Below are 26,346 nucleotides of genomic sequence, written 5' to 3' on the forward strand. Positions count from 1 at the left end.
CATTCACCTTGGCGAGGGGACCTCAAAACGTGCCAAGGTGGTGTGGCCGAGGTGGCTCAAATGGCTATAACTCCAGGAAGGAGTGAGATCCCTTCACCCAAATCGGCACACCTGTGCAGGGGCTCAGTCAGCGGTCAGGTGTAAAAGGGCGCTGCGACAGGCCACTAGGTGGCGCTGTAAGCGGAAAAATAAGAAAATTGAAATGTAAAAGGACCATCAAACAAAGATGGAAACACCTGAAACGCTGTGTGATGGTAGTACCCTCCCCCGTCTGCAACGTCACCGGGCCTCGCCCCGATCGGCCTGACGCTGGCTCTGCGGCAACAGAGAGTACGGCATCGCTCGTAACTCCCAAACGGTTCGTCGCAGAGCCACGTGCCTTATGTCATCGGAATCCTTGGCTCGAGCCGAACGAGATGCAGGTCTCAGATTGGCTCGTCGCTCTGACGAAATTTTCGGGTATTTGGGATTTTGTCGAAAACCTTCTTTTGCAAACTAGCGGCAGGTATTTGGCCCAGTCCCACCCAGATCAGCACAGAATGCTTCTCTGGAGTCTGACTGTCAATAATCATCCAAAAAAAGTGGAAATTTCCATTCACCTTGGCGAGGGGACCTCAAAACGTGCCAAGGTGGTGTGGCCGAGGTGGCTCAAATGGCTATAACTCCAGGAAGGAGTGAGATCCCTTCACCCAAATCGGCACACCTGTGCAGGGGCTCAGTCAGCGGTCAGGTGTAAAAGGGCGCTGCGACAGGCCACTAGGTGGCGCTGTAAGCGGAAAAATAAGAAAATTGAAATGTAAAAGGACCATCAAACAAAGATGGAAACACCTGAAACGCTGTGTGATGGTAGTACCCTCACCCGTCTGCAACGTCACCGGGCCTCGCCCCGATCGGCCTGACGCTGGCTCTGCGGCGACAGAGAGTACGGCATCGCTCGTAACTCCCAAACGGTTCGTCGCAGAGCCACGTGCCTTATGTCATCGGAATCCTTGGCTCGAGCCGAACGAGATGCAGGTCTCAGATTGGCTCGTCGCTCTGACGAAATTTTCGGGTATTTGGAATTTTGTCGAAAACCTTCTTTTGCAAACTAGCGGCAGGTATTTGGCCCAGTCCCACCCAGATCAGCACAGAATGCTTCTCTGGAGTCTGACTGTCAATAATCATCCAAAAAAAGTGGAAATTTCCATTCACCTTGGCGAGGGGACCTCAAAACGTGCCAAGGTGGTGTGGCCGAGGTGGCTCAAATGGCTATAACTCCAGGAAGGAGTGAGATCCCTTCACCCAAATCGGCACACCTGTGCAGGGGCTCAGTCAGCGGTCAGGTGTAAAAGGGCGCTGCGACAGGCCACTAGGTGGCGCTGTAAGCGGAAAAATAAGAAAAATGAAATGTAAAAGGACCATCAAACAAAGATGGAAACACCTGAAACGCTGTGTGATGGTAGTACCCTCCCCCGTCTGCAACGTCACCGGGCCTCGCCCCGATCGGCCTGACGCTGGCTCTGCGGCGACAGAGAGTACGGCATCCCTCGTAACTCCCAAACGGTTCGTCGCAGAGCCACGTGCCTTATGTCATCGGAATCCTTGGCTCGAGCCGAACGAGATGCAGGTCTCAGATTGGCTCGTCGCTCTGACGAAATTTTCGGGTATTTGGGATTTTGTCGAAAACCTTCTTTTGCAAACTAGCGGCAGGTATTTGGCCCAGTCCCACCCAGATCAGCACAGAATGCTTCTCTGGAGTCTGACTGTCAATAATCATCCAAAAAAAGTGGAAATTTCCATTCACCTTGGCGAGGGGACCTCAAAACGTGCCAAGGTGGTGTGGCCGAGGTGGCTCAAATGGCTATAACTCCAGGAAGGAGTGAGATCCCTTCACCCAAATCGGCACACCTGTGCAGGGGCTCAGTCAGCGGTCAGGTGTAAAAGGGCGCTGCGACAGGCCACTAGGTGGCGCTGTAAGCGGAAAAATAAGAAAAATGAAATGTAAAAGGACCATCAAACAAAGATGGAAACACCTGAAACGCTGTGTGATGGTAGTACCCTCCCCCGTCTGCAACGTCACCGGGCCTCGCCCCGATCGGCCTGACGCTGGCTCTGCGGCGACAGAGAGTACGGCATCCCTCGTAACTCCCAAACGGTTCGTCGCAGAGCCACGTGCCTTATGTCATCGGAATCCTTGGCTCGAGCCGAACGAGATGCAGGTCTCAGATTGGCTCGTCGGTCTGACGAAATTTTCGGGTATTTGGGATTTTGTCGAAAACCTTCTTTTGCAAACTAGCGGCAGGTATTTGGCCCAGTCCCACCCAGATCAGCACAGAATGCTTCTCTGGAGTCTGACTGTCAATAATCATCCAAAAAAAGTGGAAATTTCCATTCACCTTGGCGAGGGGACCTCAAAACGTGCCAAGGTGGTGTGGCCGAGGTGGCTCAAATGGCTATAACTCCAGGAAGGAGTGAGATCCCTTCACCCAAATCGGCACACCTGTGCAGGGGCTCAGTCAGCGGTGAGGTGTAAAAGGGCGCTGCGACAGGCCACTAGGTGGCGCTGTAAGCGGAAAAATAAGAAAATTGAAATGTAAAAGGACCATCAAACAAAGATGGAAACACCTGAAACGCTGTGTGATGGTAGTACCCTCCCCCGTCTGCAACGTCACCGGGCCTCGCCCCGATCGGCCTGACGCTGGCTCTGCGGCAACAGAGAGTACGGCATCGCTCGTAACTCCCAAACGGTTCGTCGCAGAGCCACGTGCCTTATGTCATCGGAATCCTTGGCTCGAGCCGAACGAGATGCAGGTCTCAGATTGGCTCGTCGCTCTGACGAAATTTTCGGGTATTTGGGATTTTGTCGAAAACCTTCTTTTGCAAACTAGCGGCAGGTATTTGGCCCAGTCCCACCCAGATCAGCACAGAATGCTTCTCTGGAGTCTGACTGTCAATAATCATCCAAAAAAAGTGGAAATTTCCATTCACCTTGGCGAGGGGACCTCAAAACGTGCCAAGGTGGTGTGGCCGAGGTGGCTCAAATGGCTATAACTCCAGGAAGGAGTGAGATCCCTTCACCCAAATCGGCACACCTGTGCAGGGGCTCAGTCAGCGGTCAGGTGTAAAAGGGCGCTGCGACAGGCCACTAGGTGGCGCTGTAAGCGGAAAAATAAGAAAAATGAAATGTAAAAGGACCATCAAACAAAGATGGAAACACCTGAAACGCTGTGTGATGGTAGTACCCTCCCCCGTCTGCAACGTCACCGGGCCTCGCCCCGATCGGCCTGACGCTGGCTCTGCGGCGACAGAGAGTACGGCATCCCTCGTAACTCCCAAACGGTTCGTCGCAGAGCCACGTGCCTTATGTCATCGGAATCCTTGGCTCGAGCCGAACGAGATGCAGGTCACAGATTGGCTCGTCGCTCTGACGAAATTTTCGGGTATTTGGGATTTTGTCGAAAACCTTCTTTTGCAAACTAGCGGCAGGTATTTGGCCCAGTCCCACCCAGATCAGCACAGAATGCTTCTCTGGAGTCTGACTGTCAATAATCATCCAAAAAAAGTGGAAATTTCCATTCACCTTGGCGAGGGGACCTCAAAACGTGCCAAGGTGGTGTGGCCGAGGTGGCTCAAATGGCTATAACTCCAGGAAGGAGTGAGATCCCTTCACCCAAATCGGCACACCTGTGCAGGGGCTCAGTCAGCGGTCAGGTGTAAAAGGGCGCTGCGACAGGCCACTAGGTGGCGCTGTAAGCGGAAAAATAAGAAAATTGAAATGTAAAAGGACCATCAAACAAAGATGGAAACACCTGAAACGCTGTGTGATGGTAGTACCCTCCCCCGTCTGCAACGTCACCGGGCCTCGCCCCGATCGGCCTGACGCTGGCTCTGCGGCAACAGAGAGTACGGCATCGCTCGTAACTCCCAAACGGTTCGTCGCAGAGCCACGTGCCTTATGTCATCGGAATCCTTGGCTCGAGCCGAACGAGATGCAGGTCACAGATTGGCTCGTCGCTCTGACGAAATTTTCGGGTATTTGGGATTTTGTCGAAAACCTTCTTTTGCAAACTAGCGGCAGGTATTTGGCCCAGTCCCACCCAGATCAGCACAGAATGCTTCTCTGGAGTCTGACTGTCAATAATCATCCAAAAAAAGTGGAAATTTCCATTCACCTTGGCGAGGGGACCTCAAAACGTGCCAAGGTGGTGTGGCCGAGGTGGCTCAAATGGCTATAACTCCAGGAAGGAGTGAGATCCCTTCACCCAAATCGGCACACCTGTGCAGGGGCTCAGTCAGCGGTCAGGTGTAAAAGGGCGCTGCGACAGGCCACTAGGTGGCGCTGTAAGCGGAAAAATAAGAAAATTGAAATGTAAAAGGACCATCAAACAAAGATGGAAACACCTGAAACGCTGTGTGATGGTAGTACCCTCCCCCGTCTGCAACGTCACCGGGCCTCGCCCCGATCGGCCTGACGCTGGCTCTGCGGCAACAGAGAGTACGGCATCGCTCGTAACTCCCAAACGGTTCGTCGCAGAGCCACGTGCCTTATGTCATCGGAATCCTTGGCTCGAGCCGAACGAGATGCAGGTCACAGATTGGCTCGTCGCTCTGACGAAATTTTCGGGTATTTGGGATTTTGTCGAAAACCTTCTTTTGCAAACTAGCGGCAGGTATTTGGCCCAGTCCCACCCAGATCAGCACAGAATGCTTCTCTGGAGTCTGACTGTCAATAATCATCCAAAAAAAGTGGAAATTTCCATTCACCTTGGCGAGGGGACCTCAAAACGTGCCAAGGTGGTGTGGCCGAGGTGGCTCAAATGGCTATAACTCCAGGAAGGAGTGAGATCCCTTCACCCAAATCGGCACACCTGTGCAGGGGCTCAGTCAGCGGTCAGGTGTAAAAGGGCGCTGCGACAGGCCACTAGGTGGCGCTGTAAGCGGAAAAATAAGAAAAATGAAATGTAAAAGGACCATCAAACAAAGATGGAAACACCTGAAACGCTGTGTGATGGTAGTACCCTCCCCCGTCTGCAACGTCACCGGGCCTCGCCCCGATCGGCCTGACGCTGGCTCTGCGGCGACAGAGAGTACGGCATCCCTCGTAACTCCCAAACGGTTCGTCGCAGAGCCACGTGCCTTATGTCATCGGAATCCTTGGCTCGAGCCGAACGAGATGCAGGTCTCAGATTGGCTCGTCGGTCTGACGAAATTTTCGGGTATTTGGGATTTTGTCGAAAACCTTCTTTTGCAAACTAGCGGCAGGTATTTGGCCCAGTCCCACCCAGATCAGCACAGAATGCTTCTCTGGAGTCTGACTGTCAATAATCATCCAAAAAAAGTGGAAATTTCCATTCACCTTGGCGAGGGGACCTCAAAACGTGCCAAGGTGGTGTGGCCGAGGTGGCTCAAATGGCTATAACTCCAGGAAGGAGTGAGATCCCTTCACCCAAATCGGCACACCTGTGCAGGGGCTCAGTCAGCGGTCAGGTGTAAAAGGGCGCTGCGACAGGCCACTAGGTGGCGCTGTAAGCGGAAAAATAAGAAAATTGAAATGTAAAAGGACCATCAAACAAAGATGGAAACACCTGAAACGCTGTGTGATGGTAGTACCCTCCCCCGTCTGCAACGTCACCGGGCCTCGCCCCGATCGGCCTGACGCTGGCTCTGCGGCAACAGAGAGTACGGCATCGCTCGTAACTCCCAAACGGTTCGTCGCAGAGCCACGTGCCTTATGTCATCGGAATCCTTGGCTCGAGCCGAACGAGATGCAGGTCTCAGATTGGCTCGTCGCTCTGACGAAATTTTCGGGTATTTGGGATTTTGTCGAAAACCTTCTTTTGCAAACTAGCGGCAGGTATTTGGCCCAGTCCCACCCAGATCAGCACAGAATGCTTCTCTGGAGTCTGACTGTCAATAATCATCCAAAAAAAGTGGAAATTTCCATTCACCTTGGCGAGGGGACCTCAAAACGTGCCAAGGTGGTGTGGCCGAGGTGGCTCAAATGGCTATAACTCCAGGAAGGAGTGAGATCCCTTCACCCAAATCGGCACACCTGTGCAGGGGCTCAGTCAGCGGTCAGGTGTAAAAGGGCGCTGCGACAGGCCACTAGGTGGCGCTGTAAGCGGAAAAATAAGAAAAATGAAATGTAAAAGGACCATCAAACAAAGATGGAAACACCTGAAACGCTGTGTGATGGTAGTACCCTCCCCCGTCTGCAACGTCACCGGGCCTCGCCCCGATCGGCCTGACGCTGGCTCTGCGGCGACAGAGAGTACGGCATCCCTCGTAACTCCCAAACGGTTCGTCGCAGAGCCACGTGCCTTATGTCATCGGAATCCTTGGCTCGAGCCGAACGAGATGCAGGTCACAGATTGGCTCGTCGCTCTGACGAAATTTTCGGGTATTTGGGATTTTGTCGAAAACCTTCTTTTGCAAACTAGCGGCAGGTATTTGGCCCAGTCCCACCCAGATCAGCACAGAATGCTTCTCTGGAGTCTGACTGTCAATAATCATCCAAAAAAAGTGGAAATTTCCATTCACCTTGGCGAGGGGACCTCAAAACGTGCCAAGGTGGTGTGGCCGAGGTGGCTCAAATGGCTATAACTCCAGGAAGGAGTGAGATCCCTTCACCCAAATCGGCACACCTGTGCAGGGGCTCAGTCAGCGGTCAGGTGTAAAAGGGCGCTGCGACAGGCCACTAGGTGGCGCTGTAAGCGGAAAAATAAGAAAATTGAAATGTAAAAGGACCATCAAACAAAGATGGAAACACCTGAAACGCTGTGTGATGGTAGTACCCTCCCCCGTCTGCAACGTCACCGGGCCTCGCCCCGATCGGCCTGACGCTGGCTCTGCGGCAACAGAGAGTACGGCATCGCTCGTAACTCCCAAACGGTTCGTCGCAGAGCCACGTGCCTTATGTCATCGGAATCCTTGGCTCGAGCCGAACGAGATGCAGGTCTCAGATTGGCTCGTCGCTCTGACGAAATTTTCGGGTATTTGGGATTTTGTCGAAAACCTTCTTTTGCAAACTAGCGGCAGGTATTTGGCCCAGTCCCACCCAGATCAGCACAGAATGCTTCTCTGGAGTCTGACTGTCAATAATCATCCAAAAAAAGTGGAAATTTCCATTCACCTTGGCGAGGGGACCTCAAAACGTGCCAAGGTGGTGTGGCCGAGGTGGCTCAAATGGCTATAACTCCAGGAAGGAGTGAGATCCCTTCACCCAAATCGGCACACCTGTGCAGGGGCTCAGTCAGCGGTCAGGTGTAAAAGGGCGCTGCGACAGGCCACTAGGTGGCGCTGTAAGCGGAAAAATAAGAAAATTGAAATGTAAAAGGACCATCAAACAAAGATGGAAACACCCGAAACGCTGTGTGATGGTAGTACCCTCACCCGTCTGCAACGTCACCGGGCCTCGCCCCGATCGGCCTGACGCTGGCTCTGCGGCGACAGAGAGTACGGCATCGCTCGTAACTCCCAAACGGTTCGTCGCAGAGCCACGTGCCTTATGTCATCGGAATCCTTGGCTCGAGCCGAACGAGATGCAGGTCTCAGATTGGCTCGTCGCTCTGACGAAATTTTCGGGTATTTGGGATTTTGTCGAAAACCTTCTTTTGCAAACTAGCGGCAGGTATTTGGCCCAGTCCCACCCAGATCAGCACAGAATGCTTCTCTGGAGTCTGACTGTCAATAATCATCCAAAAAAGTGGAAATTTCCATTCACCTTGGCGAGGGGACCTCAAAACGTGCCAAGGTGGTGTGGCCGAGGTGGCTCAAATGGCTATAACTCCAGGAAGGAGTGAGATCCCTTCACCCAAATCGGCACACCTGTGCAGGGGCTCAGTCAGCGGTCAGGTGTAAAAGGGCGCTGCGACAGGCCACTAGGTGGCGCTGTAAGCGGAAAAATAAGAAAATTGAAATGTAAAAGGACCATCAAACAAAGATGGAAACACCTGAAACGCTGTGTGATGGTAGTACCCTCCCCCGTCTGCAACGTCACCGGGCCTCGCCCCGATCGGCCTGACGCTGGCTCTGCGGCAACAGAGAGTACGGCATCGCTCGTAACTCCCAAACGGTTCGTCGCAGAGCCACGTGCCTTATGTCATCGGAATCCTTGGCTCGAGCCGAACGAGATGCAGGTCTCAGATTGGCTCGTCGCTCTGACGAAATTTTCGGGTATTTGGGATTTTGTCGAAAACCTTCTTTTGCAAACTAGCGGCAGGTATTTGGCCCAGTCCCACCCAGATCAGCACAGAATGCTTCTCTGGAGTCTGACTGTCAATAATCATCCAAAAAAAGTGGAAATTTCCATTCACCTTGGCGAGGGGACCTCAAAACGTGCCAAGGTGGTGTGGCCGAGGTGGCTCAAATGGCTATAACTCCAGGAAGGAGTGAGATCCCTTCACCCAAATCGGCACACCTGTGCAGGGGCTCAGTCAGCGGTCAGGTGTAAAAGGGCGCTGCGACAGGCCACTAGGTGGCGCTGTAAGCGGAAAAATAAGAAAATTGAAATGTAAAAGGACCATCAAACAAAGATGGAAACACCCGAAACGCTGTGTGATGGTAGTACCCTCACCCGTCTGCAACGTCACCGGGCCTCGCCCCGATCGGCCTGACGCTGGCTCTGCGGCGACAGAGAGTACGGCATCGCTCGTAACTCCCAAACGGTTCGTCGCAGAGCCACGTGCCTTATGTCATCGGAATCCTTGGCTCGAGCCGAACGAGATGCAGGTCTCAGATTGGCTCGTCGCTCTGACGAAATTTTCGGGTATTTGGGATTTTGTCGAAAACCTTCTTTTGCAAACTAGCGGCAGGTATTTGGCCCAGTCCCACCCAGATCAGCACAGAATGCTTCTCTGGAGTCTGACTGTCAATAATCATCCAAAAAAGTGGAAATTTCCATTCACCTTGGCGAGGGGACCTCAAAACGTGCCAAGGTGGTGTGGCCGAGGTGGCTCAAATGGCTATAACTCCAGGAAGGAGTGAGATCCCTTCACCCAAATCGGCACACCTGTGCAGGGGCTCAGTCAGCGGTCAGGTGTAAAAGGGCGCTGCGACAGGCCACTAGGTGGCGCTGTAAGCGGAAAAATAAGAAAATTGAAATGTAAAAGGACCATCAAACAAAGATGGAAACACCTGAAACGCTGTGTGATGGTAGTACCCTCCCCCGTCTGCAACGTCACCGGGCCTCGCCCCGATCGGCCTGACGCTGGCTCTGCGGCGACAGAGAGTACGGCATCGCTCGTAACTCCCAAACGGTTCGTCGCAGAGCCACGTGCCTTATGTCATCGGAATCCTTGGCTCGAGCCGAACGAGATGCAGGTCTCAGATTGGCTCGTCGCTCTGACGAAATTTTCGGGTATTTGGGATTTTGTCGAAAACCTTCTTTTGCAAACTAGCGGCAGGTATTTGGCCCAGTCCCACCCAGATCAGCACAGAATGCTTCTCTGGAGTCTGACTGTCAATAATCATCCAAAAAAAGTGGAAATTTCCATTCACCTTGGCGAGGGGACCTCAAAACGTGCCAAGGTGGTGTGGCCGAGGTGGCTCAAATGGCTATAACTCCAGGAAGGAGTGAGATCCCTTCACCCAAATCGGCACACCTGTGCAGGGGCTCAGTCAGCGGTCAGGTGTAAAAGGGCGCTGCGACAGGCCACTAGGTGGCGCTGTAAGCGGAAAAATAAGAAAATTGAAATGTAAAAGGACCATCAAACAAAGATGGAAACACCTGAAACGCTGTGTGATGGTAGTACCCTCCCCCGTCTGCAACGTCACCGGGCCTCGCCCCGATCGGCCTGACGCTGGCTCTGCGGCAACAGAGAGTACGGCATCGCTCGTAACTCCCAAACGGTTCGTCGCAGAGCCACGTGCCTTATGTCATCGGAATCCTTGGCTCGAGCCGAACGAGATGCAGGTCTCAGATTGGCTCGTCGCTCTGACGAAATTTTCGGGTATTTGGGATTTTGTCGAAAACCTTCTTTTGCAAACTAGCGGCAGGTATTTGGCCCAGTCCCACCCAGATCAGCACAGAATGCTTCTCTGGAGTCTGACTGTCAATAATCATCCAAAAAAAGTGGAAATTTCCATTCACCTTGGCGAGGGGACCTCAAAACGTGCCAAGGTGGTGTGGCCGAGGTGGCTCAAATGGCTATAACTCCAGGAAGGAGTGAGATCCCTTCACCCAAATCGGCACACCTGTGCAGGGGCTCAGTCAGCGGTCAGGTGTAAAAGGGCGCTGCGACAGGCCACTAGGTGGCGCTGTAAGCGAAAAAATAAGAAAAATGAAATGTAAAAGGACCATCAAACAAAGATGGAAACACCTGAAACGCTGTGTGATGGTAGTACCCTCCCCCGTCTGCAACGTCACCGGGCCTCGCCCCGATCGGCCTGACGCTGGCTCTGCGGCAACAGAGAGTACGGCATCGCTCGTAACTCCCAAACGGTTCGTCGCAGAGCCACGTGCCTTATGTCATCGGAATCCTTGGCTCGAGCCGAACGAGATGCAGGTCTCAGATTGGCTCGTCGCTCTGACGAAATTTTCGGGTATTTGGGATTTTGTCGAAAACCTTCTTTTGCAAACTAGCGGCAGGTATTTGGCCCAGTCCCACCCAGATCAGCACAGAATGCTTCTCTGGAGTCTGACTGTCAATAATCATCCAAAAAAAGTGGAAATTTCCATTCACCTTGGCGAGGGGACCTCAAAACGTGCCAAGGTGGTGTGGCCGAGGTGGCTCAAATGGCTATAACTCCAGGAAGGAGTGAGATCCCTTCACCCAAATCGGCACACCTGTGCAGGGGCTCAGTCAGCGGTCAGGTGTAAAAGGGCGCTGCGACAGGCCACTAGGTGGCGCTGTAAGCGGAAAAATAAGAAAATTGAAATGTAAAAGGACCATCAAACAAAGATGGAAACACCTGAAACGCTGTGTGATGGTAGTACCCTCCCCCGTCTGCAACGTCACCGGGCCTCGCCCCGATCGGCCTGACGCTGGCTCTGCGGCGACAGAGAGTACGGCATCGCTCGTAACTCCCAAACGGTTCGTCGCAGAGCCACGTGCCTTATGTCATCGGAATCCTTGGCTCGAGCCGAACGAGATGCAGGTCTCAGATTGGCTCGTCGCTCTGACGAAATTTTCGGGTATTTGGGATTTTGTCGAAAACCTTCTTTTGCAAACTAGCGGCAGGTATTTGGCCCAGTCCCACCCAGATCAGCACAGAATGCTTCTCTGGAGTCTGACTGTCAATAATCATCCAAAAAAGTGGAAATTTCCATTCACCTTGGCGAGGGGACCTCAAAACGTGCCAAGGTGGTGTGGCCGAGGTGGCTCAAATGGCTATAACTCCAGGAAGGAGTGAGATCCCTTCACCCAAATCGGCACACCTGTGCAGGGGCTCAGTCAGCGGTCAGGTGTAAAAGGGCGCTGCGACAGGCCACTAGGTGGCGCTGTAAGCGGAAAAATAAGAAAAATGAAATGTAAAAGGACCATCAAACAAAGATGGAAACACCTGAAACGCTGTGTGATGGTAGTACCCTCCCCCGTCTGCAACGTCACCGGGCCTCGCCCCGATCGGCCTGACGCTGGCTCTGCGGCGACAGAGAGTACGGCATCCCTCGTAACTCCCAAACGGTTCGTCGCAGAGCCACGTGCCTTATGTCATCGGAATCCTTGGCTCGAGCCGAACGAGATGCAGGTCTCAGATTGGCTCGTCGCTCTGACGAAATTTTCGGGTATTTGGGATTTTGTCGAAAACCTTCTTTTGCAAACTAGCGGCAGGTATTTGGCCCAGTCCCACCCAGATCAGCACAGAATGCTTCTCTGGAGTCTGACTGTCAATAATCATCCAAAAAAAGTGGAAATTTCCATTCACCTTGGCGAGGGGACCTCAAAACGTGCCAAGGTGGTGTGGCCGAGGTGGCTCAAATGGCTATAACTCCAGGAAGGAGTGAGATCCCTTCACCCAAATCGGCACACCTGTGCAGGGGCTCAGTCAGCGGTCAGGTGTAAAAGGGCGCTGCGACAGGCCACTAGGTGGCGCTGTAAGCGGAAAAATAAGAAAAATGAAATGTAAAAGGACCATCAAACAAAGATGGAAACACCTGAAACGCTGTGTGATGGTAGTACCCTCCCCCGTCTGCAACGTCACCGGGCCTCGCCCCGATCGGCCTGACGCTGGCTCTGCGGCGACAGAGAGTACGGCATCGCTCGTAACTCCCAAACGGTTCGTCGCAGAGCCACGTGCCTTATGTCATCGGAATCCTTGGCTCGAGCCGAACGAGATGCAGGTCTCAGATTGGCTCGTCGCTCTGACGAAATTTTCGGGTATTTGGGATTTTGTCGAAAACCTTCTTTTGCAAACTAGCGGCAGGTATTTGGCCCAGTCCCACCCAGATCAGCACAGAATGCTTCTCTGGAGTCTGACTGTCAATAATCATCCAAAAAAAGTGGAAATTTCCATTCACCTTGGCGAGGGGACCTCAAAACGTGCCAAGGTGGTGTGGCCGAGGTGGCTCAAATGGCTATAACTCCAGGAAGGAGTGAGATCCCTTCACCCAAATCGGCACACCTGTGCAGGGGCTCAGTCAGCGGTCAGGTGTAAAAGGGCGCTGCGACAGGCCACTAGTTGGCGCTGTAAGCGGAAAAATAAGAAAAATGAAATGTAAAAGGACCATCAAACAAAGATGGAAACACCTGAAACGCTGTGTGATGGTAGTACCCTCCCCCGTCTGCAACGTCACCGGGCCTCGCCCCGATCGGCCTGACGCTGGCTCTGCGGCGACAGAGAGTACGGCATCCCTCGTAACTCCCAAACGGTTCGTCGCAGAGCCACGTGCCTTATGTCATCGGAATCCTTGGCTCGAGCCGAACGAGATGCAGGTCTCAGATTGGCTCGTCGCTCTGACGAAATTTTCGGGTATTTGGGATTTTGTCGAAAACCTTCTTTTGCAAACTAGCGGCAGGTATTTGGCCAAGTCCCACCCAGATCAGCACAGAATGCTTCTCTGGAGTCTGACTGTCAATAATCATCCAAAAAAAGTGGAAATTTCCATTCACCTTGGCGAGGGGACCTCAAAACGTGCCAAGGTGGTGTGGCCGAGGTGGCTCAAATGGCTATAACTCCAGGAAGGAGTGAGATCCCTTCACCCAAATCGGCACACCTGTGCAGGGGCTCAGTCAGCGGTCAGGTGTAAAAGGGCGCTGCGACAGGCCACTAGGTGGCGCTGTAAGCGGAAAAATAAGAAAAATGAAATGTAAAAGGACCATCAAACAAAGATGGAAACACCTGAAACGCTGTGTGATGGTAGTACCCTCCCCCGTCTGCAACGTCACCGGGCCTCGCCCCGATCGGCCTGACGCTGGCTCTGCGGCGACAGAGAGTACGGCATCCCTCGTAACTCCCAAACGGTTCGTCGCAGAGCCACGTGCCTTATGTCATCGGAATCCTTGGCTCGAGCCGAACGAGATGCAGGTCTCAGATTGGCTCGTCGCTCTGACGAAATTTTCGGGTATTTGGGATTTTGTCGAAAACCTTCTTTTGCAAACTAGCGGCAGGTATTTGGCCAAGTCCCACCCAGATCAGCACAGAATGCTTCTCTGGAGTCTGACTGTCAATAATCATCCAAAAAAAGTGGAAATTTCCATTCACCTTGGCGAGGGGACCTCAAAACGTGCCAAGGTGGTGTGGCCGAGGTGGCTCAAATGGCTATAACTCCAGGAAGGAGTGAGATCCCTTCACCCAAATCGGCACACCTGTGCAGGGGCTCAGTCAGCGGTCAGGTGTAAAAGGGCGCTGCGACAGGCCACTAGGTGGCGCTGTAAGCGGAAAAATATGAAAAATGAAATGTAAAAGGACCATCAAACAAAGATGGAAACACCTGAAACGCTGTGTGATGGTAGTACCCTCCCCCGTCTGCAACGTCACCGGGTCTCGCCCCGATCGGCCTGACGCTGGCTCTGCGGCGACAGAGAGTACGGCATCGCTCGTAACTCCCAAACGGTTCGTCGCAGAGCCACGTGCCTTATGTCATCGGAATCCTTGGCTCGAGCCGAACGAGATGCAGGTCTCAGATTGGCTCGTCGCTCTGACGAAATTTTCGGGTATTTGGGATTTTGTCGAAAACCTTCTTTTGCAAACTAGCGGCAGGTATTTGGCCCAGTCCCACCCAGATCAGCACAGAATGCTTCTCTGGAGTCTGACTGTCAATAATCATCCAAAAAAAGTGGAAATTTCCATTCACCTTGGCGAGGGGACCTCAAAACGTGCCAAGGTGGTGTGGCCGAGGTGGCTCAAATGGCTATAACTCCAGGAAGGAGTGAGATCCCTTCACCCAAATCGGCACACCTGTGCAGGGGCTCAGTCAGCGGTCAGGTGTAAAAGGGCGCTGCGACAGGCCACTAGGTGGCGCTGTAAGCGTAAAAATAAGAAAAATGAAATGTAAAAGGACCATCAAACAAAGATGAAAACACCTGAAACGCTGTGTGATGGTAGTACCCTCCCCTGTCTGCAACGTCACCGGGCCTCGCCCCGATCAGCCTGACGCTGGCTCTGCGGCGACAGAGAGTACGGCATCGCTCGTAACTCCCAAACGGTTCGTCGCAGAGCCACGTGCCTTATGTCATCGGAATCCTTGGCTCGAGCCGAACGAGATGCAGGTCTCAGATTGGCTCGTCGCTCTAACGAAATTTTCGGGTATTTGGGATTTTGTCGAAAACCTTCTTTTGCAAACTAGCGGCAGGTATTTGGCCCAGTCCCACCCAGATCAGCACAGAATGCTTCTCTGGAGTCTGACTGTCAATAATCATCCAAAAAAAGTGGAAATTTCCATTCACCTTGGCGAGGGGACCTCAAAACGTGCCAAGGTGGTGTGGCCGAGGTGGCTCAAATGGCTATAACTCCAGGAAGGAGTGAGATCCCTTCACCCAAATCGGCACACCTGTGCAGGGGCTCAGTCAGCGGTCAGGTGTAAAAGGGCGCTGCGACAGGCCACTAGGTGGCGCTGTAAGCGGAAAAATAAGAGAAATGAAATGTAAAAGGACCATCAAACAAAGATGGAAACACCTGAAACGCTGTGTGATGGTAGTACCCTCCCCCGTCTGCAACGTCACCGGGCCTCGCCCCGATCGGCCTGACGCTGGCTCTGCGGCGACAGAGAGTACGGCATCGCTCGTAACTCCCAAACGGTTCGTCGCAGAGCCACGTGCCTTATGTCATCGGAATCCTTGGCTCGAGCCGAACGAGATGCAGGTCTCAGATTGGCTCGTCGCTCTTACGAAATTTTCGGGTATTTGGGATTTTGTCGAAAACCTTCTTTTGCAAACTAGCGGCAGGTATTTGGCCCAGTCCCACCCAGATCAGCACAGAATGCTTCTCTGGAGTCTGACTGTCAATTATCATCCAAAAAAAGTGGAAATTTCCATTCACCTTGGCGAGGGGACCTCAAAACGTGCCAAGGTGGTGTGGCCGAGGTGGCTCAAATGGCTATAACTCCAGGAAGGAGTGAGATCCCTTCACCCAAATCGGCACACCTGTGCAGGGGCTCAGTCAGCGGTCAGGTGTAAAAGGGCGCTGCGACAGGCCACTAGGTGGCACTGTAAGCGGAAAAATAAGAAAAATGAAATGTAAAAGGACCATCAAACAAAGATGGAAACACCTGAAACGCTGTGTGATGGTAGTACCCTCCCCTGTCTGCAACGTCACCGGGCCTCGCCCCGATCGGCCTGACGCTGGCTCTGCGGCGACAGAGAGTACGAAATCGCTCGTAACTCCCAAACGGTTCGTCGCAGAGCCACGTGCCTTATGTCATCGGAATCCTTGACTCGAGCCGAACGAGATGCAGGTCTCAGATTGGCTCGTCGCTCTGACGAAATTTTCGGGTATTTGGGATTTTGTCGAAAACCTTCTTTTGCAAACTAGCGGCAGGTATTTGGCCCAGTCCCACCCAGATCAGCACAGAATGCTTCTCTGGAGTCTGACTGTCAATTATCATCCAAAAAAAGTGGAAATTTCCATTCACCTTGGCGAGGGGACCTCAAAACGTGCCAAGGTGGTGTGGCCGAGGTGGCTCAAATGGCTATAACTCCAGGAAGGAGTGAGATCCCTTCACCCAAATCGGCACACCTGTGCAGGGTCTCAGTCAGCGGTCAGGTGTAAAAGGGCGCTGCGACAGGCCACTAGGTGGCACTGTAAGCGGAAAAATAAGAAAAATGAAATGTAAAAGGACCATCAAACAAAGATGGAAACACCTGAAACGCTGTGTGATGGTAGTACCCTCCCCTGTCTGCAACGTCACCGGGCCTCGCCCCGATCGGCCTGACGCTGGCTCTGCGGCGACAGAGAGTACGAAATCGCTCGTAACTCCCAAACGGTTCGTCGCAGAGCCACGTGCCTTATGTCATCGGAATCCTTGACTCGAGCCGAACGAGATGCAGGTCTCAGATTGGCTCGTCGCTCTGACGAAATTTTCGGGTATTTGGGATTTTGTCGAAAACCTTCTTTTGCAAACTAGCGGCAGGTATTTGGCCCAGTCCCACCCAGATCAGCACAGAATGCTTCTCTGGAGTCTGACTGTCAATAATCATCCAAAAAAAGTGGAAATTTCCATTCACCTTGGCGAGGGGACCTCAAAACGTGCCAAGGTGGTGTGGCCGAGGTGGCTCAAATGGCTATAACTCTAGGAAGGAGTGAGATCCCTTCACCCAAATCGGCACACCTGTGCAGGGGCTCAGTCAGCGGTCAGGTGTAAAAGGGCGCTGCGACAGGCCACTAGGTGGCGCTGTAAGCGGAAAAATAAGAAAAATGAAATGTAAAAGGACCATCAAACAAAGATGGAAACACCTGAAACGCTGTGTGATGGTAGTACCCTCCCCCGTCTGCAACGTCACCGGGCCTCGCCCCGATCGGCCTGACGCTGGCTCTGCGGCGACAGAGAGTACGGCATGGCTCGTAACTCCCAAACGGTTCGTCGCAGAGCCACGTGCCTTATGTCATCGGAATCCTTGACTCGAGCCGAACGAGATGCAGGTCTCAGATTGGCTCGTCGCTCTGACGAAATTTTCGGGTATTTGGGATTTTGTCGAAAACCTTCTTTTGCAAACTAGCGGCAGGTATTTGGCCCAGTCCCACCCAGATCAGCACAGAATGCTTCTCTGGAGTCTGACTGTCAATAATCATCCAAAAAAAGTGGAAATTTCCATTCACCTTGGCGAGGGGACCTCAAAACGTGCCAAGGTGGTGTGGCCGAGGTGGCTCAAATGGCTATAACTCCAGGAAGGAGTGAGATCCCTTCACCCAAATCGGCACACCTGTGCAGGGGCTCAGTCAGCGGTCAGGTGTAAAAGGGCGCTGCGACAGGCCACTAGGTGGCGCTGTAAGCGTAAAAATAAGAAAAATGAAATGTAAAAGGACCATCAAACAAATATGGAAACACCTGAAACGCTGTGTGATGGTAGTACCCTCCCCTGTCTGCAACGTCACCGGGCCTCGCCCCGATCAGCCTGACGCTGTCTCTGCGGCGACAGAGAGTACGGCATGGCTCGTAACTCCCAAACGGTTCGTCGCAGAGCCACGTGCCTTATGTCATCGGAATCCTTGACTCGAGCCGAACGAGATGCAGGTCTCAGATTGGCTCGTCGCTCTGACGAAATTTTCGGGTATTTGGGATTTTGTCGAAAACCTTCTTTTGCAAACTAGCGGCAGGTATTTGGCCCAGTCCCACCCAGATCAGCACAGAATGCTTCTCTGGAGTCTGACTGTCAATTATCATCCAAAAAAAGTGGAAATTTCCATTCACCTTGGCGAGGGGACCTCAAAACGTGCCAAGGTGGTGTGGCCGAGGTGGCTCAAATGGCTATAACTCCAGGAAGGAGTGAGATCCCTTCACCCAAATCGGCACACCTGTGCAGGGTCTCAGTCAGCGGTCAGGTGTAAAAGGGCGCTGCGACAGGCCACTAGGTGGCGCTGTAAGCGGAAAAATAAGAAAAATGAAATGTAAAAGGACCATCAAACAAAGATGGAAACACCTGAAACGCTGTGTGATGGTAGTACCCTCCCCTGTCTGCAACGTCACCGGGCCTCGCCCCGATCGGCCTGACGCTGGCTCTGCGGCGACAGAGAGTACGAAATCGCTCGTAACTCCCAAACGGTTCGTCGCAGAGCCACGTGCCTTATGTCATCGGAATCCTTGGCTCGAGCCGAACGAGATGCAGGTCTCAGATTGGCTCGTCGCTCTGACGAAATTTTCGGGTATTTGGGATTTTGTCGAAAACCTTCTTTTGCAAACTAGCGGCAGGTATTTGGCCCAGTCCCACCCAGATCAGCACAGAATGCTTCTCTGGAGTCTGACTGTCAATAATCATCCAAAAAAAGTGGAAATTTCCATTCACCTTGGCGAGGGGACCTCAAAACGTGCCAAGGTGGTGTGGCCGAGGTGGCTCAAATGGCTATAATTCCAGGAAGGAGTGAGATCCCTTCACCCAAATCGGCACACCTGTGCAGGGGCTCAGTCAGCGGTCAGGTGTAAAAGGGCGCTGCGACAGGCCACTAGGTGGCGCTGTAAGCGTAAAAATAAGAAAAATGAAATGTAAAAGGACCATCAAACAAAGATGGAAACACCTGAAACGCTGTGTGATGGTAGTACCCTCCCCCGTCTGCAACGTCACCGGGCCTCGCCCCGATCGGCCTGACGCTGGCTCTGCGGCGACAGAGAGTACGGCATCGCTCGTAACTCCCAAACGGTTCGTCGCAGAGCCACGTGCCTTATGTCATCGGAATCCTTGGCTCGAGCCGAACGAGATGCAGGTCTCAGATTGGCTCGTCGCTCTGACGAAATTTTCGGGTATTTGGGATTTTGTCGAAAACCTTCTTTTGCAAACTAGCGGCAGGTATTTGGCCCAGTCCCACCCAGATCAGCACAGAATGCTTCTCTGGAGTCTGACTGTCAATAATCATCCAAAAAAAGTGGAAATTTCCATTCACCTTGGCGAGGGGACCTCAAAACGTGCCAAGGTGGTGTGGCCGAGGTGGCTCAAATGGCTATAACTCCAGGAAGGAGTGAGATCCCTTCACCCAAATCGGCACACCTGTGCAGGGGCTCAGTCAGCGGTCAGGTGTAAAAGGGCGCTGCGACAGGCCACTAGGTGGCGCTGTAAGCGGAAAAATAAGAAAAATGAAATGTAAAAGGACCATCAAACAAAGATGGAAACACCTGAAACGCTGTGTGATGGTAGTACCCTCCCCCGTCTGCAACGTCACCGGGCCTCGCCCCGATCGGCCTGACGCTGGCTCTGCGGCGACAGAGAGTACGGCATGGCTCGTAACTCCCAAACGGTTCGTCGCAGAGCCACGTGCCTTATGTCATCGGAATCCTTGACTCGAGCCGAACGAGATGCAGGTCTCAGATTGGCTCGTCGCTCTGACGAAATTTTCGGGTATTTGGGATTTTGTCGAAAACCTTCTTTTGCAAACTAGCGGCAGGTATTTGGCCCAGTCCCACCCAGATCAGCACAGAATGCTTCTCTGGAGTCTGACTGTCAATAATCATCCAAAAGAAGTGGAAATTTCCATTCACCTTGGCGAGGGGACCTCAAAACGTGCCAAGGTGGTGTGGCCGAGGTGGCTCAAATGGCTATAACTCCAGGAAGGAGTGAGATCCCTTCACACAAATCGGCACACCTGTGCAGGGGCTCAGTCAGCGGTCAGGTGTAAAAGGGCGCTGCGACAGGCCACTAGGTGGCGCTGTAAGCGGTAAAATAAGAAAAATGAAATGTAAAAGGACCATCAAACAAAGATGGAAACAACTGAAACGCTGTGTGATGGTAGTACCCTCCCCCGTCTGCAACGTCACTGGGCCTCGCCCCGATCGGCCTGACGCTGGCTCTGCGGCGACAGAGAGTACGGCATCGCTCGTAACTCCCAAACGGTTCGTCGCAGAGCCACGTGCCTTATGTCATCGGAATCCTTGGCTCGAGCCGAACGAGATGCAGGTCTCAGATTGGCTCGTCGCTCTGACGAAATTTTCGGGTATTTGGGATTATGTCGAAAACCTTCTTTTGCAAACTAGCGGCAGGTATTTGGCCCAGTCCCACCCAGATCAGCACAGAATGCTTCTCTGGATTCTGACTGTCAATAATCATCCAAAAGAAGTGGAAATTTCCATTCACCTTGGCGAGGGGACCTCAAAACGTGCCAAGGTGGTGTGGCCGAGGTGGCTCAAATGGCTATAACTCCAGGAAGGAGTGAGATCCCTTCACCCAAATCGGCACACCTGTGCAGGGGCTCAGTCAGCGGTCAGGTGTAAAAGGGCGCTGCGACAGGCCACTAGGTGGCGCTGTAAGCGGTAAAATAAGAAAAATGAAATGTAAAAGGACCATCAAACAAAGATGGAAACAACTGAAACGCTGTGTGATGGTAGTACCCTCCCCCGTCTGCAACGTCACTGGGCCTCGCCCCGATCGGCCTGACGCTGGCTCTGCGGCGACAGAGAGTACGGCATCGCTCGTAACTCCCAAACGGTTCGTCGCAGAGCCACGTGCCTTATGTCATCGGAATCCTTGGCTCGAGCCGAACGAGATGCAGGTCTCAGATTGGCTCGTCGCTCTGACGAAATTTTCGGGTATTTGGGATTATGTCGAAAACCTTCTTTTGCAAACTAGCGGCAGGTATTTGGCCCAGTCCCACCCAGATCAGCACAGAATGCTTCTCTGGAGTCTGACTGTCAATAATCATCCAAAAAAAGTGGAAATTTCCATTCACCTTGGCGAGGGGACCTCAAAACGTGCCAAGGTGGTGTTCGAGGTGGCTCAAATGGCTATAACTCCAGGAAGGAGTGAGATCCCTTCACCCAAATCGGCACACCTGTGCAGGGGCTCAGTCAGCGGTCAGGTGTAAAAGGGCGCTGCGACAGGCCACTAGGTGGCGCTGTAAGCGGAAAATAAGAAAAATGAAATGTAAAAGGACCATCAAACAAAGATGGAAACACCTGAAACGCTGTGTGATGGTAGTACCCTCCCCCTTCTGCAACGTCACCGGGCCTCGCCCCGATCGGCCTGATGCTGGCTCTGCGGCGACAGAGAGTACGGCATCGCTCGTAACTCCCAAACGGTTCGTCGCAGAGCCACGTGCCTTATGTCATCGGAATCCTTGGCTCGAGCCGAACGAGATGCAGGTCTCAGATTGGCTCGTCGCTCTAACGAAATTTTCGGGTATTTGGGATTTTGTCGAAAACCTTCTTTTGCAAACTAGCGGCAGGTATTTGGCCCAGTCCCACCCAGATCAGCACAGAATGCTTCTCTGGAGTCTGACTGTCAATAATCATCCAAAAAAAGTGGAAATTTCCATTCACCTTGGCGAGGGGACCTCAAAACGTGCCAAGGTGGTGTGGCCGAGGTGGCTCAAATGGCTATAACTCCAGGAAGGAGTGAGATCCCTTCACCCAAATCGGCACACCTGTGCAGGGGCTCAGTCAGCGGTCAGGTGTAAAAGGGCGCTGCGACAGGCCACTAGGTGGCGCTGTAAGCGGTAAAATAAGAAAAATGAAATGTAAAAGGACCATCAAACAAAGATGGAAACACCTGAAACGCTGTGTGATGGTAGTACCCTCCCCCGTCTGCAACGTCACCGGGCCTCGCCCCGATCGGCCTGACGCTGGCTCTGCGGCGACAGAGAGTACGGCATCGCTCGTAACTCCCAAACGGTTCGTCGCAGAGCCACGTGCCTTATGTCATCGGAATCCTTGGCTCGAGCCGAACGAGATGCAGGTCTCAGATTGGCTCGTCGCTCTGACGAAATTTTCGGGTATTTGGGATTTTGTCGAAAACCTTCTTTTGCAAACTAGCGGCAGGTATTTGGCCCAGTCCCACCCAGATCAGCACAGAATGCTTCTCTGGATTCTGACTGTCAATAATCATCCAAAAAAAGTGGAAATTTCCATTCACCTTGGCGAGGGGACCTCAAAACGTGCCAAGGTGGTGTGGCCGAGGTGGCTCAAATGGCTATAACTCCAGGAAGGAGTGAGATCCCTTCACCCAAATCGGCACACCTGTGCAGGGGCTCAGTCAGCGGTCAGGTGTAAAAGGGCGCTGCGACAGGCCACTAGGTGGCGCTTTAAGCGGAAAAATAAGAAAAATGAAATGTAAAAGGACCATCAAACAAAGATGGAAACACCTGAAACGCTGTGTGATGGTAGTACCCTCCCCCGTCTGCAACGTCACCGGGCCTCGCCCCGATCGGCCTGACGCTGGCTCTGCGGCGACAGAGAGTACGGCATCGCTCGTAACTCACAAACGGTTCGTCGCAGAGCCACGTGCCTTATGTCATCGGAATCCTTGGCTCGAGCCGAACGAGATGCAGGTCTCAGATTGGCTCGTCGCTCTTACGAAATTTTCGGGTATTTGGGATTTTGTCGAAAACCTTCTTTTGCAAACTAGCGGCAGGTATTTGGCCCAGTCCCACCCAGATCAGCACAGAATGCTTCTCTGGAGTCTGACTGTCAATTATCATCCAAAAAAAGTGGAAATTTCCATTCACCTTGGCGAGGGGACCTCAAAACGTGCCAAGGTGGTGTGGCCGAGGTGGCTCAAATGGCTATAACTCCAGGAAGGAGTGAGATCCCTTCACCCAAATCGGCACACCTGTGCAGGGGCTCAGTCAGCGGTCAGGTGTAAAAGGGCGCTGCGACAGGCCACTAGGTGGCACTGTAAGCGGAAAAATAAGAAAAATGAAATGTAAAAGGACCATCAAACAAAGATGGAAACACCTGAAACGCTGTGTGATGGTAGTACCCTCCCCTGTCTGCAACGTCACCGGGCCTCGCCCCGATCGGCCTGACGCTGGCTCTGCGGCGACAGAGAGTACGAAATCGCTCGTAACTCCCAAACGGTTCGTCGCAGAGCCACGTGCCTTATGTCATCGGAATCCTTGACTCGAGCCGAACGAGATGCAGGTCTCAGATTGGCTCGTCGCTCTGACGAAATTTTCGGGTATTTGGGATTTTGTCGAAAACCTTCTTTTGCAAACTAGCGGCAGGTATTTGGCCCAGTCCCACCCAGATCAGCACAGAATGCTTCTCTGGAGTCTGACTGTCAATAATCATCCAAAAAAAGTGGAAATTTCCATTCACCTTGGCGAGGGGACCTCAAAACGTGCCAAGGTGGTGTGGCCGAGGTGGCTCAAATGGCTATAACTCTAGGAAGGAGTGAGATCCCTTCACCCAAATCGGCACACCTGTGCAGGGGCTCAGTCAGCGGTCAGGTGTAAAAGGGCGCTGCGACAGGCCACTAGGTGGCGCTGTAAGCGGAAAAATAAGAAAAATGAAATGTAAAAGGACCATCAAACAAAGATGGAAACACCTGAAACGCTGTGTGATGGTAGTACCCTCCCCCGTCTGCAACGTCACCGGGCCTCGCCCCGATCGGCCTGACGCTGGCTCTGCGGCGACAGAGAGTACGGCATGGCTCGTAACTCCCAAACGGTTCGTCGCAGAGCCACGTGCCTTATGTCATCGGAATCCTTGACTCGAGCCGAACGAGATGCAGGTCTCAGATTGGCTCGTCGCTCTGACGAAATTTTCGGGTATTTGGGATTTTGTCGAAAACCTTCTTTTGCAAACTAGCGGCAGGTATTTGGCCCAGTCCCACCCAGATCAGCACAGAATGCTTCTCTGGAGTCTGACTGTCAATAATCATCCAAAAAAAGTGGAAATTTCCATTCACCTTGGCGAGGGGACCTCAAAACGTGCCAAGGTGGTGTGGCCGAGGTGGCTCAAATGGCTATAACTCCAGGAAGGAGTGAGATCCCTTCACCCAAATCGGCACACCTGTGCAGGGGCTCAGTCAGCGGTCAGGTGTAAAAGGGCGCTGCGACAGGCCACTAGGTGGCGCTGTAAGCGTAAAAATAAGAAAAATGAAATGTAAAAGGACCATCAAACAAAGATGGAAACACCTGAAACGCTGTGTGATGGTAGTACCCTCCCCTGTCTGCAACGTCACCGGGCCTCGCCCCGATCAGCCTGACGCTGTCTCTGCGGCGACAGAGAGTACGGCATCGCTCGTAACTCCCAAACGGTTCGTCGCAGAGCCACGTGCCTTATGTCATCGGAATCCTTGGCTCGAGCCGAACGAGATGCAGGTCTCAGATTGGCTCGTCGCTCTGACGAAATTTTCGGGTATTTGGGATTTTGTCGAAAACCTTCTTTTGCAAACTAGCGGCAGGTATTTGGCCCAGTCCCACCCAGATCAGCACAGAATGCTTCTCTGGAGTCTGACTGTCAATTATCATCCAAAAAAAGTGGAAATTTCCATTCACCTTGGCGAGGGGACCTCAAAACGTGCCAAGGTGGTGTGGCCGAGGTGGCTCAAATGGCTATAACTCCAGGAAGGAGTGAGATCCCTTCACCCAAATCGGCACACCTGTGCAGGGGCTCAGTCAGCGGTCAGGTGTAAAAGGGCGCTGCGACAGGCCACTAGGTGGCGCTGTAAGCGTAAAAATAAGAAAAATGAAATGTAAAAGGACCATCAAACAAAGATGGAAACACCTGAAACGCTGTGTGATGGTAGTACCCTCCCCTGTCTGCAACGTCACCGGGCCTCGCCCCGATCAGCCTGACGCTGTCTCTGCGGCGACAGAGAGTACGGCATCGCTCGTAACTCCCAAACGGTTCGTCGCAGAGCCACGTGCCTTATGTCATCGGAATCCTTGGCTCGAGCCGAACGAGATGCAGGTCTCAGATTGGCTCGTCGCTCTGACGAAATTTTCGGGTATTTGGGATTTTGTCGAAAACCTTCTTTTGCAAACTAGCGGCAGGTATTTGGCCCAGTCCCACCCAGATCAGCACAGAATGCTTCTCTGGAGTCTGACTGTCAATTATCATCCAAAAAAAGTGGAAATTTCCATTCACCTTGGCGAGGGGACCTCAAAACGTGCCAAGGTGGTGTGGCCGAGGTGGCTCAAATGGCTATAACTCCAGGAAGGAGTGAGATCCCTTCACCCAAATCGGCACACCTGTGCAGGGTCTCAGTCAGCGGTCAGGTGTAAAAGGGCGCTGCGACAGGCCACTAGGTGGCGCTGTAAGCGGAAAAATAAGAAAAATGAAATGTAAAAGGACCATCAAACAAAGATGGAAACACCTGAAACGCTGTGTGATGGTAGTACCCTCCCCTGTCTGCAACGTCACCGGGCCTCGCCCCGATCGGCCTGACGCTGGCTCTGCGGCGACAGAGAGTACGAAATCGCTCGTAACTCCCAAACGGTTCGTCGCAGAGCCACGTGCCTTATGTCATCGGAATCCTTGGCTCGAGCCGAACGAGATGCAGGTCTCAGATTGGCTCGTCGCTCTGACGAAATTTTCGGGTATTTGGGATTTTGTCGAAAACCTTCTTTTGCAAACTAGCGGCAGGTATTTGGCCCAGTCCCACCCAGATCAGCACAGAATGCTTCTCTGGAGTCTGACTGTCAATAATCATCCAAAAAAAGTGGAAATTTCCATTCACCTTGGCGAGGGGACCTCAAAACGTGCCAAGGTGGTGTGGCCGAGGTGGCTCAAATGGCTATAACTCCAGGAAGGAGTGAGATCCCTTCACCCAAATCGGCACACCTGTGCAGGGGCTCAGTCAGCGGTCAGGTGTAAAAGGGCGCTGCGACAGGCCACTAGGTGGCGCTGTAAGCGTAAAAATAAGAAAAATGAAATGTAAAAGGACCATCAAACAAAGATGGAAACACCTGAAACGCTGTGTGATGGTAGTACCCTCCCCTGTCTGCAACGTCACCGGGCCTCGCCCCGATCAGCCTGACGCTGTCTCTGCGGCGACAGAGAGTACGGCATCGCTCGTAACTCCCAAACGGTTCGTCGCAGAGCCACGTGCCTTATGTCATCGGAATCCTTGGCTCGAGCCGAACGAGATGCAGGTCTCAGATTGGCTCGTCGCTCTTACGAAATTTTCGGGTATTTGGGATTTTGTCGAAAACCTTCTTTTGCAAACTAGCGGCAGGTATTTGGCCCAGTCCCACCCAGATCAGCACAGAATGCTTCTCTGGAGTCTGACTGTCAATTATCATCCAAAAAAAGTGGAAATTTCCATTCACCTTGGCGAGGGGACCTCAAAACGTGCCAAGGTGGTGTGGCCGAGGTGGCTCAAATGGCTATAACTCCAGGAAGGAGTGAGATCCCTTCACCCAAATCGGCACACCTGTGCAGGGGCTCAGTCAGCGGTCAGGTGTAAAAGGGCGCTGCGACAGGCCACTAGGTGGCGCTGTAAGCGGAAAAATAAGAAAAATGAAATGTAAAAGGACCATCAAACAAAGATGGAAACACCTGAAACGCTGTGTGATGGTAGTACCCTCCCCTGTCTGCAACGTCACCGGGCCTCGCCCCGATCGGCC

Source organism: Carassius carassius, chromosome 37, assembly GCF_963082965.1.
Source record: "Carassius carassius chromosome 37, fCarCar2.1, whole genome shotgun sequence".
NCBI lineage: Eukaryota > Metazoa > Chordata > Actinopteri > Cypriniformes > Cyprinidae > Carassius > Carassius carassius.